The following is a 14068-nucleotide window of genomic DNA, read 5'->3' as shown; positions in this document are numbered from 1 at the left end:
ATTCTTCTATCTGTAATCTGTCTTTCTTTTTTTCTCTCTCTGAATAGTTTTCATATGATGAGGATCTGAATTCTACCTAAACACCCTCCACATCTGTCCATCTCTGCCTTGACCATCGGCTCACCATTCCCCACCACTTGCCTTCTTACCAGGTTTTAGGTTACCATAGTGACATGACGTGGGCGTAAGAGCGAGTGAAGCGGCGAGTGTTGAAGATGAAGATGAAAGGAGGTAGAAGACTGTAATCAGATTGTCTCCTTCGGTCACACCTCGGATCCATCTTCTCCCCTCCGCCGGCCCACGTCCCGCACACCCGAACCCACCACCACATAAATCACAATCGGCCACAAGTCACCTCTCATTGCTGCACCCAACCACGGATCCACAGAAGAAGGGGGGAGAGAGGGTGGGAGAGAGAGGTTGCCTTCATTCTTGAACATGCCCAGGCTCAGGCTTGTGGATCGGGGGAGGGGGGTTTCAGGGGGGTTGCGGTCGTAGCCTTCGCTCCACCCCATTTCCACAGTCAAGTTCAAGAAGCTCCATGGCTTCTTTACTGATATAGTTTCTTACAGCACAGTCAAATGAAGATGGATTGGGGGCTAACGCTGTAATGATTCTGCTTACAGGCGGCTCGTTGGCACTTTTCTCAGTGGAGAACCCTGCTGAGAAGACTGCAGCTGAGGGACAGCTGTTTCTGTCTCCCTGTCTTTTTGTTTCTTTACTCTGCCCACTGTTTGCTGTTTCCCCTTCTTTCTCTCATTTCTGAACCTCCTCAGGAGTTTTCTCATTGACTTAACCCTCCAGCCCCCCTTCCCTTCATCCTAAGTTTTTGTCTCTTCTCCTTCAGGCCGTAAAAGAAAATAAAAACGTAGAAGTTTCAGTGGTCGGGGCACAACCACCGAAGTGCTTCATAATTAGAAAACGGCTCATAATTACAGCGTGGTCACAGGCTGTTAGCTCGCTCACTCAGCTGCCCTGCGTGGGATGGCAGCCTCCTGCGGTGTGTGTGTGTGTGTGTGTGTGTGTGTGTGTGTGTGTGTGTCAGCTTCCCTCAGAGAGGTCAGGCAGAAGTTTAGAAGGATAGCAGATGCGCTGCCCCATACTGCCTATACACCAGCTGGGTGCTCTGTCAAAATACTATTAGTCACAATCAAGGAAGCGAGAACATGTGCATTTCATTGCTGAAAACAAATACAGATGACACTGCTACTGATTTATTTTCTGTTTCTTACTCTCTGTCTGTGGCTTTAAGCTTGTAACACTGAGAAGTCTGACGCATTTGTAAGTTGACAAGCAATATTAATATTGCTGTGGTTGAGCGCAATATTAACTAAAGGCCATAAATGCTGCAGTTGTATTTGTTGCTGGGTAACGTTATTTCATTACCATGATTTTAATAAACATTTTGCGGGGGAGTTTCTAACATTCTTCTGGGACTAAAAGAAGACAATTAGAGCTTCTGAGAAATGTGTTACAGTGTAATGATAAAATTTTGGATAATCTACCACTGACTCTCCTTTACAAGGTGAAAGAGGAGCTTTTCAGCAACAAATCACTTATTTGCTGCATCTTTTCAGGTTATAAAACATGACCTTAAGATTAAAGTAGAGAAATATGCTTATTTGTTTTCTTTCAGAGAGTTACTGACACCACCCTGTCTGATAATATGAAGTTACAGCAGCGGTGGTTAGCTTAGCTTAGCACAAAGACAGCTGCAAGACAACTAGCGGAGATTTATGGAAGTTACTTGTCCCAGCCAAGAAATAGTCCTGAAACTCAGTAGATGTAAAGGAGACATACGATAGTTACTTCAACATGTTCAGAATGAGAACTGGCTGATCCAAACAAGGTGGGATCATTGTAGTTATTCAGATAATTTCATTAGATCATCTTTGGAATGAAGCAAGCAATTGAGTTTGACTCCTGTTTGGCCTTTTTAAATGTGGTGAAATATTTCAGGGTTGCTGCCATGTGAAGTATTTACCTGGGTTGCCTGCCAGGTGGATGCAGCCGGCCCCCTCTCTGTCTCCACGGCCAGCCCCAGATCCGCTAGTTTCTGTGTCTGCCATTTGGCCTCTATCCCCTCCCACGATACCTGAGCATGTTAGTGACAATGGCCACGGGAGTGGAAAGTGGACATCTGGTGCACCTGTCCAACACCACACACACTCACACACACTTTCACGGCGCTCACATCTCCCTTTCTGGGGAGACTACGTTCAGGTTGTGTGTGTTTTGTGATGATTTTGGCAGTCATGCGTGGTGAAGCTCAGGATCACTGAGACCTGACTACTGGCCCACCAACCAACTGGCTGGCCATATGGATGAAACTACAGCCCTACACTCTGCTCCACACTTCTTCTCTTCTCGTCTTTGCCCCCACCCGTCCTGTCCTCTCTCCAACCCCCCAGCCCCATCCTCCATCCCCCCTCACCTGCCCAAGTATCCCTCCTCACCACAGCACTCCTGCTGACTTGCTCGTTCTTTTTAATGAATCATTGGGTTCACCTGCACTGGAGTGGAAATTCCACCCTCGTCATCCCCCATGTGTCACACTGGTTTTTATTTCCTGCTCCTGGTGGAGATTGGGAGGGACAGGCAGGCGCATGATGCATGGAAACTATAAGATGAGATGAGATTTTAATCATCCCCCTGCTGAAATGGGGCTGTTGCATTAACAAATAGTAATAGAGGGGGGAAATAGTTTTAAACATTTTTTAAAAACTGTCACATACTATGAAAGAGGCTGCACTGAGCTCACTCCCTAGCTAGCTGCTACCACATTAGCTTCTCTAACAATCTATCTCTCATTGAGGGTTCCTTTGAATTTTTTTGGCTTCCTTGGAACAGCAGAGCCTCCTAAAGTTGATACTGGCGTATATGTTAGCAAACAATTAGACTCAAAGGAACATTAGCTTTGATTTGGACTCATGTCACTGGGCACATGAAAGTAAATGCAACATGTCTGACATTATTGAGAGGATGACCATCACCATATTCTAAACTCTGCAAAAGAAAATGAAGAGATTGCAGGACTTTTACTCATTTTACTTATTGGGCAGTCCGACCATAAATAAACAAAAGTCTGAAATATCTCAAAGTGAATTTTTCTGTTCAGACCATAGAGGGGGAAAAAAAGTAATCACACTTTTCTCCTCATCTCCCTGCACCTAAACTCCCCTGACATTGTTCCTGTATCTCCACAGCACTTCTCCCAGTGATTCCTCTGCCCTCTTTATGACAAAAGTAACAATTAGTGTGAGTCCCACCGCAGTTCAGGCTTCATACTTTACGATCACATCACCCTGAACCTATTCCCACGCTACACACAGGCGGCTTTGGCACAATGCTATTACCCAGGCCAGCCCATAGGAAATAGACTGAGAAGAGAGCTTATTGATTGTCTCTGTGTGAGAGCTGGTTGATTTTCTCTCTCACCTGTATCATCTTTCTCTCTTTCACTCCCCCTCCTCGTGTCTGTTGCTTTCTCTCCTCTGTCTCCCCGTTGCATTACAATCCGAGGGAAGAATAGACATTCACAACAGACACACAAACCACACTCTGTGTCCATCTTTTCCCCTTTTCTTGGTGTATGTCTGTTGCCCCTCTGCAGTACATGTCAAAGCATCGACACCTTAACACAAACACACATGCAAATTCAGGTGCACTCAACTTTGTATACTTTATCTTTTCTTGTGTGTAACCACATGTCAGCAGAGTTAATGTTGGAGAGAACGTGTGTGCGTGAAATGAGGAGATCAAACGAGCGCTATAAATCCTTGTTATTGTGATTTTTGAACGTGTGAGTGTGTAGGAATGTGGAAGAAAGAAAGGAGAAAAATCAAAGCTTCTCCAACACTTTGCCGTGCGGTACTCTTGCTGCATCTTTTCGCGTGGGGAGAAGCTTTTTGGGATCATCTGTGAAAATGGAGTCAATTTATTATCTGCCCTTTGCCACCTAATTCTGTTTCAGTCCTCTCCAACACACCACTGTTTGATTTACAAGAGGCCATTTAATATTCATGCGTGCCTGGGAGACATCAGCCAAACTCTCAGGAGACAGCTGGAGATTTATTGGCTTTGTGTTCTTTTCTGCTTCGTGTCTATTTGCGATCAAATACTGAAGCTACAAACTTGTTTCATCTCGTTCTGAAACTGTTGTCTTTCGCATCTCAATTATCTTGCTTGCTCATTGTCTTTCTCTTCATCTTTCCCTGCCTTTCAGGTTCCTTCGTTTCCTCTTCCTCTGCATTTCCTGAGTCACAGATACAGAGACATATCGCTGATGATGAGATGAGGCCCCTTCCACATCTCCTGCAGGCATCGTGCCATATGCCCTGACTTTTAATGACCCTCACCGTTCCTACAGGGAGAAACAGAGGAAAAGATTAGAAACCAAAGAACATCCAATATTTCTGAATGTCATCAGCACTAAATAGCAAAGTCCTTTAAGCGCCCCAAAAGAAGTGTGTGTCAACCTCAACACATGCTGCTGTGAATTCATGATGAGAAGTGTGTGTTATGCTCGAAGGGGAGAATTTACGTATTTCCTTTCGTGTTCTCGTTCAGTGTTTGAATTTATCAGCAGTGTTGGCACTAATGTGTGTATGCGTTTGAGCCATATGTGTGCATTTCCCCTTTAATATGTATGTGTCTCAAAGGTAAAGTGTATTCTAGATTGGCTGGTGGTTTGTGGCCAGTTCCTGCACCTCTTGTTTGCACTGGCACCAGACGTAACCTTTTCCATGACTGATCCTCATCCACCCACACACACACACGAGCACACACACATACACAAACACACATGCAAAATGCACGTGGGGCCAACTGTCAGCAACAAGAAATCATCAGCACTATCATCTGCACTCTCCCCTAGCCTCCTGTGTGTGTATATATCTCTGAATCTGCCTCCACATATGCACGAACATTTGTCTTTGAGTCTTTGTGTGTGTGGTGGTGGTGTGTGTAAATGCTGTCTAGCTGTGTAGAGGGGCTGAGGTGAGTGATTGCCTTGTTTCTGTGGGCGGCAAGCTGTGGCGGTTTGCTCTCACTGTAAATTTAGAAGAATTCTTAATGGAACTCCGGAGCTGTCAAACCTCAAAGTGTTGCACTGTTTTTTTGTTTTTTTTTCCAATGATAAGAGCAATGCCTAGATGCTCCACATACAGCTTTATTTTCAGTATCATGAGAAGGAAGACATCCAGTGGATGCGTATGTAAGACATATGACAGTGCTCTTTTAGAAACTTTTTTGTTCATATGACAGTAACCTTATGGTGAGAAGAAGCTAGTGATATTTCTGTGTAGTTCAAACAATGGGCGATACATGTCCAACCCCAAATGATGATTTTTTTGGATGCATGTCATCAGAGGTCGAGACCTTACTCTACTCTCTACACAAGAATTGTTTAGTTCATGCTTAAAGATTCCAGAGAGTTGAAGTTCAAGGGTATCTGTTTAGCAGTGAACTTATAACGTGGGGTTCCACAAGGAAGCGTCTGGGCCCCCTTATACATCTATTAGATGTAAATGATTTGGGATCTCCTTGTACTGAAAATGCATTCTCATATGCTACTGAATCAACTGTTTTGGTTTCAATCAAGGTGAGAACAAATTAAGGTTAATCCTGATTGAAAATTCTCAGTTAAAATTATTTCTGCTTTTATATGACTAAAACAGAAATTGTTTTATTTGGATTGAAACCTCCAGCCAAATAATTTGTGTTTGACCAGTACTGTCCTAGACGGTCAGGTTTTATCTGCCAAACCCTCTGTTAGAGTGTGGCATCAAAGTAAACTACTGGGAAAGAACCAAACAGAACCAGTCTTTTGGTGAGAAAAGCAAATTTAATAAATGAAGAGAGTCTAAGATTGATGGCCAGTTCTCTTGTTTTTAGTTGCTTGATTGTTTCATCCATTTGAAGGTCTAGGAAAAAAACAGACGTATTTGATTTGAACCCAAGAGCATATGGAACAAGTTACCGCGGCTTATTAAAAACATACATAAATACATCAGTCTTAGAAAGAATGTTTAAGTGTAAACTCGTTGTCTCAGCTGTTCTGTATGTAAAAGTTGTAAGGCAGATTTTTGTTTTTTCTTAATTGCTGATGAAACACAATTTTTCATGGCTTTGACAATAGTATGATGTCACTTATTCTCCTCAAGTCCTGCATCAATGCTATTATTTTATTTTTTTTACATCACCACAATAGAATGCTAGGGAATATAATACTCGACAGCTACTGTGTTACATTCTTATAATTGCTATTTAGAGAGCGAAGGTTGACTACACACAAATGAAATGACTTTGCTAAGACTACTGTCTTTCAACACCCTGCTGAGGTTTTTCAGCCGAAATACACTGATATCAGCCTCATTTCAAGCTTTTCTATTATACTCAGGCCTTGGATTTATTTCCTTCTTGTTTGATTACCCTCTAAAAAAAAAATAAAGGTACTTTTTTGAACTAAAAAAGTACTCTTCACTTCGAGCAAAGACACACTTCAGTTAGCTCTTTCTTTCAAGTTGACTGCTGAGCCTTTCTTCAACTTCCCTATTGTTGTTGTCAATATTAACAACCCTTGTTTTGAGGAGCCGCAAAACTAAGTGTAGTCTACAGCACAGCTTTGGCTATGTGTGTAGGCTCAGCAGCTACACCATTAGCCCTACAAATACTTATAATTACTAGATAAGAAGGAGGTTTTTTTCACAGAACGTACAACTGGAGGGACAGATTTCACCCAGTGTTTGGAGACTGGTAGTCGTCTCCTGTAGGTGTTCTGTTAGGTTGAGATTTGTTGACCGTGAAGGCCACAGCATATAATTCAGATAATTTCCATACCCATTAAACCACTCAGTGACCCTCTGTGACCTGTATGGAGGCATCTGCATTTGTTATGTTTCCCCTCTCATTCAGGTTTTTCCTCCAATTTGTCACCTGTCTTTATAAAGCACCAGGAGCTGAAGGGTTAGTTTTAATGCCCCATTCAAGTCAGTCTTGGTAAGTCAGCTGAATTACTAAAAAGGTGCATGGCGTACAGTCCCCCCCCCCCACGTTTGTAAATCAGCCACAGATCTGAAACGTGTGAGCCACAGACGATCCTTTTGAGCGGGAGCGAGGGATGATGAAGGAAGAAGACATGACAGGCGATAAAAACAGGGCAGCAGATTAGTTTTTGATAGTCTGCATGGTGTAGGAAGGCGACAGCCAAGATGGATATTTGATTGGCTAATGCGATGAGGCGGGTAGCAACAGAGGGCATCCCGATCGGGCCGGCCCTCTTTCCCTCTTTCTCTCTCTCTCTCTCGTTTTCTCTCAGCCTTGACGGAACAAGACCACCCATTGGGGATGTCTCTGATCAATGCAGTCATTATCCTTGCTGCACACACACACACACACAGACGTAGGGGACAAATGAGGGAGAGATGTGCTATGACGAGGTCAGACCGGTAGCAAATGTAAATGTGTCCGGTGAAATATGCTGGTGAATGTCGCACCATTAACCAGGCTGCAGAGCGAGCTGACTTTCTGGCCTCAGGAACAATAACAAGTGGAGATTTAGGTTTGTCTCTGCCTTTCTCTCAGCTTGCTGTCTTTGCTTTTTTCCCCTTAGTGTGTGTCAGTTTTTTTCTTTACCTCTTTTTTTCATTTCTTCCTGTCTCACCGTCCCCTCTCTGTCCTCTCCTTGTGAACTGCAGCAATAATAATCCCCACAGACAGACATCCACTTCCTGTGTGTACCTGTAAACATGCCTATATTTTTTTACGTACCTGTGCACCATATGTTATTTAATCTGTATTCACACGTGTTTGTATGCACCCATCTGTGCGTATGTCGAGCCTGTGGAGGCTCGGTCCCAGCGGAACACCAGCGATCTGAGTGGAACAGTGTAATGATTCCTGTCTGTTAGCTCTGCACCACCTGCACGCACACCACTGTTTGCAGACCCAACATGTCTGTTTGCTGTTTCTTAATGGCTTCACCCAACGGCAATACTCCGGGCTTTCCTGAGTCACACAACAAAGAGAGAGAACGAGAGAGAGAGAGAGAGAGGGGAAGAAGAAAGATGATGTTGTTGTGGTAGGGAAGGAAGAAACAAATGCAATGAGCGTGAGATACTGAAGATGAAAGAGAGGGTGAGGAGAGGTGGACTGGAGGTGCAGAAAAGATCCTGATGGGGGCACTGGAGCACCTGCAATGGTTTAATTTTCACACAGTGCTCGGCTATTGAAAGCAGAGGACTCAGGGATATGGCTTCATCTCACATGCTCAAAAGATCTATTTTTGAGAGAGAGCATCTTGGGATGAATGAGTTTATGAGAAATACAAAGTAAGTGTAATACTTGTTTTCTTACACTCTCAACGGCAGAATGCTGATGTCAGTTTTATGGACACCTATCAAGTGAGTGCTTGAACGCAGCTCAGGGAGCTAAACTAATGCTCACTGTAGATCGCTCCTTTGAAATGCACAATTTAGCTGTCAGATGTAATGACCACTTGTATGAATAAAGCGCTTGAGACGGATACGGCAAAGCCCAGACGATGAGAGACCGGATGCTCATGTAGCATCTGTTTCTCTGAGTGTGGGTTTGATAATGCAAAAATCAGTCTGATGAGAAAAGGAAATTTACATAGTGGCTCTTGCAGACAGCTACAAAAAAGTCGGCTGCTAGATTAGTATTCCATCTAAAAGTTTGCATAAACAGAATGTGCTCTATTTCAGGAAAGGTAGAAACAGCAGCTCTGCCCAGAATGATCATTTTAGAACTGGACTATGATCCTTATCCTCCCCAACACTGGCTAGACCAGCATACGTATGTTGCAGTTGTAAATGATTGGGGAGTGACAGTCATTGTGGCAGTCCACCGTCTAAGCCAACATACAGCTGTTAAACAATGAAGACTTGGCAAAATTTCAACCATATAAGATCAAAACTGGAGACATGAACTGAAGTTCTCAGCGCGCTTCAAACTCAGTGCTTTCTGTTAATATTCAAAACCTTCCAAAAATGACTTTGTCAAGTGTTTGTTGAGGTGTGCAAAGGTGAGAAGTATGAGCGCCTTTTGAGGAGAGATTGTTAGAAAATGTGCTTTATTATCCTGGTTATCCTGTCGCCCTCAGACATGTTAGGGCAGCAAACTGTGTCAACCAGGCTCACTGGAAGTGATCGAATTGTGCAAACACACTTTTGCCAGTTCTCTCTGTGGTCATGTAAGCACAGCAAATAGCTTATGTGTTAACAAGCATAGTGTAAATAAGAAACCTACAATTTCCTTCAGTTTATTTCTGATTGCATAATCTTGAAGGAAACTGTCTTTCAGAGGAGGAACTCTAGAAAATGTGAGAATGGTGTGCAAGGGACAAAACATCCCAGCCTGCACTGCATTACTTTATATTGTTTTTTTTTTTGTTTTTTTTTGGCAAATCAGCTCAGGATTTTAAGGCCTCATTGGCATGAAGTCTATATTTTTTTTAACCTTCCTTTTCTTGTGTCTTTGGAAAATCCCACCTGCTATCCGACAGTGCCATGAGAAGTGATTCATGTGCATCTCACACAAGATAAATGTTGCCCACCATTAAGTTTGACTGGACACATGACGCCATCTTTTCCACATTTGTACAGTGTGAGTTAACAGTGCCAGTGAGTGCAGTACTGATAGCACTTGAGACAGCCAGTTCATGTTCAAAAACCAGTCATGGGACCTGTGTTGCAGCATCGTACCACATCTTTGCAACATTCCCTCTTGATGCTGGGTTTAAAGTGTTGGACTTCCTTTCCAAACTGATTTCGATGGCCGCAAGCAAATTCTGTCACCAACTGTTCATCATAAAATATAATCAGACTGGTAAGGAAACAAGAACAAATGAAGTTCTGCTCTGCTGCTGACTTCCATTGATCAGTGAATGTCACAAAGCTCATCAGAAAATGGATGATATTCTGTATGGTCTTACTACAGAATGTCTTCCAGTCTCTTTCATCAAGTCCGTCGTCTTCATTTCCAGGTCTCACAGTTGGTCAGCAATGGCTGGTTGCACAGTAAAGTAGGACGCCCTATGGTCCTGTCACTGCGGGTAAATCAGAGGGTCTCGTTATCTGTTCTAACCCACAGCACATCTTTGCACCGACATATTGGCCTGTTTTTCTCCCCACTGCCGCTGAGATAAGATGTCCACCCCCGGGGAGAAGGCTATATGCACATACACACACACACATAGCAACACACACTCAGACATTCACACTCATCCCACAATGTCAGTTGAACCACTCTTAGAAGGTGACAGTTTTTGTTTGTCCATGTCCTGCTGCGTTCTCCCCTGGAGCAGAGCTGACACCGGAGCATCGCGCCTCAATCATCCACAGTCATAAACAGAAAACAAGTCTGTGACATCAAATGTATAAGGCAGAAGAAGAAGAGGCAGAGAGGAAAGAGGAGAGGCATAGACACAGGAGGAAATGACTTAAACAAAATATCCCTCAGGGGGTTTGGAGACTCGGGTCATAAGGGTGATTGCAGACTGGAGAGAGGAGGTATCAGTTAGAATTTTCTGGAGGGCAAACTGCCTTACAGCGGCAGTCATTTCAGTCACACTGGCTGAAGCGCATTAATATTGGATTGTGCTGCATCTTGCCTCGACACAGACCAAGAGAGTGGAAAGGAGCACTTGTATCCTGTGCTGTAAGAAGGCAGTATAGTCAACACTGTGCCATGTTAAAGTCAAGGTTGAAGGTCATACAGAAGGTATTAAACAGAGGGCATTGGTGGTGACAGCATGAGTCTTCCAGTTTCAAATCCTGCATTTTTCTCTCGACACACACTGAATAATCGTGTCTAAATGAGCAATAATTAAGGTCATGTTTGTGAAAATCATCTTTTGTTATTAGAAGTTTCACAATGAAAACACAGCTAACCCATGTGTGTGCTAACCAAATTCATTAGTAACATCTCAGATATTTTCCCTCTTTACTAATGACTGTTATCACTCAAAAAAAAGGTCAGATTCATTTAAATTTGTAATTGCTTTAGTAAACTATATTAGTAGAATCACTAATGATGGAGAAATATTTAGAAACCAGAAACAATTAACAGTGTTCCCAAATGTGGACTTTTCTCAATTTGTTGATCTGAAACTGCCACTTTTTTAAATAAAGCACTATGAAACTTAATTAATGCATTTATACTACTCTGTATTTAAAGCAGTCATTTGATCCATTGTTGGTGTATTTGTAATGATTATCACTAAGTAATGTGAAAAGTGTTGCTCATTGTGATGAGAGATTTATCATCGGACTCTGCAGTTCCCTCATAAATGAATATTGAGCAGACTGTAAACAGTGTGTGAAAGCAGTTCTGCAGTTTGTGGAGTCACAGTTTAATATCGTGCAAAAGCGACGTGATGGCATATCACCAGAATAATGACCTCTCCATCTCCAAACACAGTGCATCACTGTACAGGTGCAAATTCACAGGGAGATTGCATCAATGCTTGAGTTTCTCAAATGTGTTTGCTTTGTCTCACACTCACTTTGACTATTTGCAAGTGTAATGTGTCTGTAGCTTCAGTCTGGATGCAGCTGTTTGACAAAAACCTCACTGGACAATACAGAACAGCATCACATCTCAGGATGGCAATAACTAATAATTTGTTTGTGTGTTTGCTCCTGCTGACCAGCTACCCCTTGTATGCAGTCAGTTAGGCTGTTGTTGAAGCATGTCTCATAGTCTTGCACAAGAAGAAGCGATAGCAGATGCCTTCTGGCTAATGGAGTCATTTAGGGGAGAATGGTAGTGTGTGCCTGGTACTTCCAAACTACCATGCTGAGGCTTGCTGGAGAGGACTAGACGGCGAGTAACATTACAGGGTGTAATTACTTCAAGCACCATTAGGAAACACAATAACGTCTGTGCTTAGCAGAAAACAAAGTCCGGCATGCTTGCCGAATGTGTTTGTGCAGACACACATAAGCCGAGTCGCACATGCACAAACAGGGCCTCCTATTCAAGTGATTAACAAGTAATGAGTAGATTGCTCCAGCAACAGATTCCCTGTTTGCTAACAAAGCGCCAGCTGAGGTAATGACTTGTCACTACAAAGTACTCTGCAGTCGCCCGCTGGCAGAGGCCAAAGTGCCACTGTGGACTCAGCAGGTACAACTCCAGCAGCACAACCTGACTTCACAGAATGGACACTGAGACGGGTGTTGTGGCCAATCTTGGGCAAAGTTACTTTTAGCAAAACATAACACAGTGGAGTGGTTCATGTCTCCCACTGTAAAACCATACTGTTAACGTGTCTTTGTGGTGTGTTTTTAAAGGGTCAGTTCGAACAAATCACAAAAGAACATACAGTATTCTCTCACTTTCCAGTGGTGACACCATGGTGATGGTATTAGCTCTATGTGACAAGGTTTTCACGACTTCATGTCCACCAAGCCTTTACAATGGAAGTGAATGGAAACAAGTGAAAACATGCCTATTGATCAAAAACACAGGCTGTACTTCTTTCCATGCTGCATAACTGTCAATCTACATTGTTCCTATTTCCTTTTCAAGTTATTGTATATGGTCTTGTACATTTCCAGTAATGTTTAATCGTCAAAACAGTGTCCTGGTTCCATTTAGTGATGCACTGTTCCAGTCTGTATACGTCCATGTAAAACATAGTCAGGGATGCTGTAGAAACACTGTACACACTGTATTTAAAGTGGATCAGTCATGTCATGGCCGATACGAGCATCTGCAGTTCCTACTGATAATTCACAATTTTCATTGAGACTAATTCTCCTGTTCTAAAGTATTTCTGAATGAGAACAATAAGAGCAGTTCTACAAATCCATATCACATACAAATCCTATACAGCATATACTGATCATGCTTCATTGTGTCACTTTTCCATTGTGAACACAGTAAATAATCAAAACCTGCTGAAGAATTAGTATGGATGAAGGTCTATGGAGTTGCATTTCTGTGATACAGGGGCCAACCTTCTTTCCAATTTTTCCTGTTTTTTCATTATCCAGTATTATTGTTCATTCAGCCATTGAAAACAAATGCTGTTTTCCATCATCAGTAACTGTGATCTCTATTGTCATGTTGACAGCAACAGTAATTTGTCAGAGTCAGTGGTGACTTTCCTGCTCCATATATGGATTATGTTATTAGAGCCCCTCCTTGCTTCCAGCTTTGTTTTATTTTAATCATCTCTGTTTAATGACATATTGAAATGTTTAATCATTTACTTGTGTATCTCAAAGCTGCATTGTTATAATATAAGTGATGGCTTGTCAGACTCAGAGAGTTTCCTATTGATTGGAAAGTTATTAGTCATGAGTTTGTAATTGCCTGGTTTTTGTTGTCTATTGATAAAGCACTTTAATGCTAATTATTATGAACCGACTTTTTAAATATTCCTGTCAAAAGAAACGATACAGAGCACATTACAAGAACCAGAGGTGCACTCTCAGACGCTATCGCTGGTTGCTTATGGTTAAAGGAGAAATAAAATGGTAGAAGACTAACCAGAGATGTTGATATTGTTACAAATGCACTGTATCTCAATAAATGTATATGTTTTGTGCTGTAGCCTACTCAGTTTTATTTCCCTTTTTTCACGTGTAAATGCATCACTCAGTACAAGCCAGAAAGCTTTTTTTCTGTTATGTCAGAGAAAAACACTGTAACAGAGCAGCATAGTGTTTATGTTGTCACTTGTCCACCATCAACATGTTAATGTGTCTGTGTTGGTCACTTTACAGACACTGACAGGACTCCATTGACAGGGAACACTCATAAATATCATGGCGAGCTGGTGTGGGTATACATCATGTTTTGATACAGCAACACTGCTACAGTTAGTGTGTTTTACAGCACAAAGTGTGTGTTTTTAATGCACAAATAATACAGCTGAGGCCAGTGTGAAAACCCAGCGCATTCATAACAAAGGCAGCACAGACAAAAGGCTTTCACCTAGTGCACATTAAGCTTAAGTTGCTCTAAAGTAAAAGCATTGTGGAGTAAATTACATATCACCGCATTGCTTTGAGATGATTATTGAAATTTGCAAGATTAA

This window comes from Lates calcarifer, linkage group LG18, assembly GCF_001640805.2.
Source record: "Lates calcarifer isolate ASB-BC8 linkage group LG18, TLL_Latcal_v3, whole genome shotgun sequence".
NCBI lineage: Eukaryota > Metazoa > Chordata > Actinopteri > Centropomidae > Lates > Lates calcarifer.
This window is presented reverse-complemented; position numbering follows the sequence as displayed.